A 6,000-nucleotide genomic window follows, 5' to 3' on the forward strand; every position below is an offset into this window, starting at 1 on the left:
ATGTGACGATCAATCCCACAATTCGTTGGTAAAATAGTATCCCAAAGGTTGGCGGTGGGTAGTCATGACTAGCTGCCTTCCCTCTAGTCTTACACTACTAAATTAGGGACGACTAGCACAGATAGCCCTCGAGTCGCTTTCTGCGAAATTCAAAAACAAACAAACAAACCATAAAAGGGCGCGTACGTTCTTATTTAACTCGACTGTATTTTTTTTTCTCTCGAAATGACGACTTAAATAAAAATGAACAAAAATACAGATGATTTTTATAATTACAAGTGTTCAAAAATTCAACTTTTCGCGTGTTTGCTTCCCAGCAGCGCAAGGTTAAATCTGAAGACTTATAACACTAAAAACCGGGTTTCGCAGTCTGTTGAGAGTCACATTTGAGATAGCCCATTATGTTTTTTTTCTTAATTTTGCGCAAAGCTACTTGAGGGCTATCTGCGCTAGTAAAAATTTTCATTCCTTCCTTACGAATCTTGTCCTGAAGACAATGGGTATTTGAAAATATTTTTGAATGCTAAAAGTCAAATCGTGTGTATGTGTGTTTTCTTATAGCAAAGCCACATTGGGCTATCTGCTGAGTCCATCGAGGGGAAATCGAACCTCTTATTCTTATTATTATTGTTTACCTACACGTTCTAAATGTGCATTTTCAGTATTGGTGCATCATAAAAGTAATCGTCAATATCGTTATTCAACTTAAGTTGTTGAACAAATCCCTTTCGGCGGCAGGTACTGCCGGACTGGTTGAACTTCTTCTAGTAAATATTACAAATTAAAGAAGATTATAGCTGACCCTCCCCCTAGACCTTTAGCCTGTACGTTTAACCATTGCTGACCCTCCCCCTGGATCTTTAGCCTTTACGTTTAGCCATTACTGACCCACCCCCTGGACTTTTAGCCTGTACGTTTAGCCATTACTGACCCTCCCCCTGGACCTTTAGCCTTTACGTTTAGCCATTACTGACTCACCCCCTGAACTTTTAACCTGTACGTTTAGCCATTACTAACCCTCCCCCTGGACCTTTAGCCTTTACGTTTAGCCATTGCATCGCATGATATTTCTTTCAGGTTTTAAAGGCAATTCCTTTTTCCTAATGTGTTTTTCTGAAATACCGAACTTCTTAAAAATAACGCTGTTTCTAGAAAATGTTATGATCACGACAAGTCTATTGCTGATACTAAAATTGCGTTTGAAACAATATGACAGGCGCGAATGTAGCTGTACATCACATTCGCTGTTTTCAAACAAATATTTCCCTATTAAAACTTGGCTGCAACATGTAATGCACATAAGTGTACGATAATCTTTAACTTAAGGACGGCTACCCCTAAATAATAACATGAATTCAGTAATTACTTCTTTTTGAGCATAAATATTTTTGTAGCAACTGTTTTTAACGTAGTTAGATCATGCATAGATCTTCTCTAGGAAGTATAATAATAGGCTATATGTAACCACTTACAGTCCGAGGGCTTTATCAGGAAAGTACGCTCTTAATAAACACGGATATAACAGTGTAGAATTATGGTTTCGCCTTGAATTGTATAAATCAGGATATACTGATGTAGTTTACGTTTTTTTTTACTAGGTAAGAGTCAAAGTTATTGATCCAGAAATATCTGTTACTTCTGAGTTTGAGCATCATACGACATTATAGTAACATTTATATCCTGTGGTTTAATCAAAGCCAATCTGTTTATGTGTATATATTGTAGTAATTATAAATATGATTGGAAATAATTTCAGACAGAGAACAATATTGGTTTGGTCTTGGTTTGTTTTATTTGCTCAAAACTACGCAATTGGCTATCTATGCTCTGCCCAGCACGGGTATCGAAACCCTAATTCTAGCGTTGCAAGTCCGCAGATTAGGGTGGAAAACAAGAACAGTATTTTGCGCTGATAATCGTGTGTAATCTGCTTGTTAGTGTATTTTTAAGTATAAAGCTTTATAACGAGTTCTCTATGTTGTGTCCACCACGGATATCTGAGCCCAAGTTTTAAAATTACAAGTCCTCAAACTTATCGCTGAACTACGGAGGGGGTTTCTTGTTTAACTACACAAAAGAATTGCTTATTTCATTTAGGTTCTAGTTATCTCAGACACAGAAGGAAGACTGAGGTTATGTTTTTACCACTTTGTGTGTGTGTTTCTTTGTACGCTTTTCAGTAAGATTTCTCAAAAACGGCTGAATAGATTTGGACGAAAGTTGGCAAACATTTAAACTATGACCATATCTAGAAGTGGTTAGTGTTTGAAGGGTCGAGGTCACAACTACATTAGGAAAACCAATAAAATTTTCATTTGTTAACATGGGGACTGATTTTTCACATTACGTTTGCTTTATCACTTAGTCAAAAATGGTTGGATTTTGATGAAAGTTGGTGGAAATTTTTTTTGTTTTTGTTTTTATTTTAATTCCACGCAAAGCTACTAGAGGGCTAACTGGGCTAGCCGTCCCTAATTTAGTAGTGTAAGACTAGAGGGAAGGCAGCTAGTCATCACCAATCACCGCCAACTCTTGGGCTACTCTTTTACCAACGAATAGTGGGATTGATCATCACATTATAATTCCCTCACAGGTGAAAGGGTGAGCATGTTTGATGCGACCAGGATTTGAACCCGAGACCCTTGCATTAGGAATCGAACGCCTTAACATGCTTGGCCATGCCAGGCCAGTTGGTGGACATAAGTAGAAGATTATTCCTGTTAAAAATGGTCTGTGTACATTCATAACGATGGATATACAGACACACAGGTAGACGTCCAACTGAGTGACCCCTAGTAAGTTGTGGACGTATTTTTTTATATTCAAATGCTGAAATTGTTAACTCTCGGCTATTACTAAACATCATTTTAAAGATATTTAATCGCTAAATTCTGTCCATCGTGTAATTTTCCTTATTGTACTTCCTTCCTTTAAACTACATTACTCCCAGGTTGTCCGGTTGTTATGGGCTTTGCCATTCATGCGTGACGTTGCAACAGAACTTTGTAGACAGCAGTTTTTTGCGACACAGGAAAAAAAATCTCATTCAGTTAATCTTGATCACAAATAATTTGCTCAAACTCGTAATATGTATGTGTACGTATCTTCTGGTGTAAGATTTCGATTACTTACATACGAAGAGACTGCAGAACTTATTATAGAGTCAGTAAACGTAATAAAACTAATCAGAGGAGTTATACAAATATATGAGGAATTCTGCACTACATGGAGAGTAGACGACAACGTGAAATATCTTGACAGCATTCTAGTAAAATTTTATTCTGAAGTTATACATATGTGCCTCTTGCATTTACTGCAGTTCTTAAGCATGTGGAAAGTAATATTTCATTCTGAAGTTATACGTATGTGCCTCTTGCATTTACTGCAGTTCTTTTAAACATGTGGAAAGACAATTCTCTTTGTAATTTGATATTCAGTGATAAACTTATCAAATTAGTGTGGTCCAGTTCTAATATAAGTATCATTATAATCCACAAAATGGGAGGGAATATGTTCTTCATAACCATGTGCAGTTCTTGGTATGTAATGACACATACAGGTGAATCTTGTTTAGTGACTATTGACTCTTAAAACTATATTAACATTTTCAATCAAAGGTTAAATTTCGACGTGTAGGATAAACATGTTATGTGATAACACTAATTAATATGACTGTAACAAAACTGAAAACAATTTCTGACTTGTGATTTGAGGAAAGAGCTCATTCCTTGCTCTCATAACCAATCAGTAACTGCTTAATATTAACTTATTTCTCATTTTTTTATAGATATATTATTCTCAACATACAACGTTTCTGACTCTCAGTTATATTTTGCCAAGGACTGCTTAATTATAGTTATCATGATAGGTGAAAAAAACACCTTTGTTTAATTGTTTGTTTGTTCGAATTTTGCGCAAAGCTACTCGAAGGCTATCTGCGCTAGCCGTCCCTAATTTAGTGGTATTAGACTAGAGGAAAGGCAGCTAGTCATCACCACCCGCCGCCAACTCTTGGGCTATTCTTTTACCAACGAATAGTGAGATTGACCGTCACATTTAAACGCCCCCACGGCTGAAAAGGCGAACATGTTTGGTGCGACGGGGATGCGAACACGCGACCCTCGGATTACGAGTCGCACGCCATAACTCAACGGCCATGCCGGGCCCGTTGTTTAATAACAAGAATAAATTAATAGTAACAAATTGCCATATATAATTAATTAACTCTTTGTTTGAATCGAAAACAAGTAAAATTTATGTATCGAATTGAAGTCAACAACCTTTCACTAAAAGGACGCTGAGAGCCATAAATTTGTTGTTACTTATGTAGAGGGGTGAGGTAGAGGATAGAAGTCAAGGTTCCCAATTGGAGACGATGTTGTTAAACATTGTATTTAAGTTGACGTCATATCGTTCTCCTCTGGTACAGTGGTAAGCCTACGGATTTACAACTTGCAATCAGGGTTTGCTTCCCCTTGGCAGACTCAGCAGATATACCGATGTGACTTTGCTATATGAAAATACACACACAGACACCATACCCGAAAAATAACCCTACCTCCCATGTATTTAAGTGAAAGAATTTTCTCTGCCTAATGAGTATTGTCAATGCATAGATTATTTGGTTAAAAAATTGCAACTAAACTGCAATAGAGTTTCAAGAGCAAAATTCGGGTTTCTGTTTGACGCGACGGACAAAGCAGATAGTTCAATGTGTCTTTGTCGTAAAAAACAAACAAACAAATCCCATCTCCGAAGAGAATGTATGGTTTAAATCTTTTGTTCAAATGAGTATTACACAAATTTTAATAACTAATGAAAAGCTTGAATGACAAAGGGAATTATTCCTTCTACCAAGACCTTTTCTGTGTTACCGCATACGTTTAAAATTTAATTTCTTATCTGTCTGATATAAATAGTGCACGGTATACTTTTGAATGAATTGAGCATTTTATATTGAGTTAAAAATAGGCTTCCGAGTGGGCCCGGCACGGCCAAGCGTGTTAAGGCGTGCGACTCGTAATCTGAGGGGCGCGGGTTCGCATCCCCGTCGCGCCAAACATACTCGCCCTTTCAGCCGTGGGGGCGTTATAATGGTACGGTCAATCCCACTATTCGTTGATAAAAAGATTAGCCCAAGAGTTGGCGGTGGGTGGTGATGACTAGCTGCCTTCCCTCTAGTCTTACACTGCTAAATTAGAGACGGCTAGCACAGATAGCCCTCGAGTAGCTTTGTGCGAAATTCAAAAAACAAAAACAAACAAGCCTCTCCCAGTGGCTCAGCGGTATGTCTGCGGATTTACCACGCTACAATCCTGGTTTCGATACCGGTGGTGGGCAGAGCACAGATAGCCCATTGTACTTAATTCAAAACCAAAACAACAAGAAGTTAAAAAGAGTGTTAGCACCAGAAAACTCCACTCAACATCCAATTTACTTGTTAAGAAGCAACGCATGTCTTAAAAAAATTCTATTCAATAAATGCAGCAAATACGAACAAAAACGTGAACACGATGCGTTATGAATATTTTCTACAACGAAAAAAAATGTTTATATTTTCTGTGAATAAGCTGCGAAATTGTTAGAAAATTACTCTTTTTTTTTATAAAAACACTTACAATATCTTTATAAGTTCTCATGTAACAGCAAACCTTTCTCCACTATATTTTATTTTTTTATCTACTCAAAAAGAAAATGTAAAAAAAGATATCTTTTGAATTTTTATGCGTTTAGAAATATTTTTAAAAGCGTATAGTCTCGTATGAGAAATGGGAAAATGTTTATGACTTAAAAGCAAATTAGGAATAGTGTTCGCAGTAATAATAATAAACAGAAGTTTCCAAGCTACTGGAATTTACATATTTTTATATGAAAACAAAGAAAGGATCTAAATTGAAACAAGAACGCAACACTCATATGTGTCAAGTTACATTTATTGTAATGTATAATGTAATGTATATTGTAATGTATTATGTAATGTATATTGTAATGTAACCTTTG

Source organism: Tachypleus tridentatus, chromosome 13, assembly GCF_004210375.1.
Source record: "Tachypleus tridentatus isolate NWPU-2018 chromosome 13, ASM421037v1, whole genome shotgun sequence".
Taxonomy (NCBI): Eukaryota; Metazoa; Arthropoda; class Merostomata; order Xiphosura; family Limulidae; genus Tachypleus; species Tachypleus tridentatus.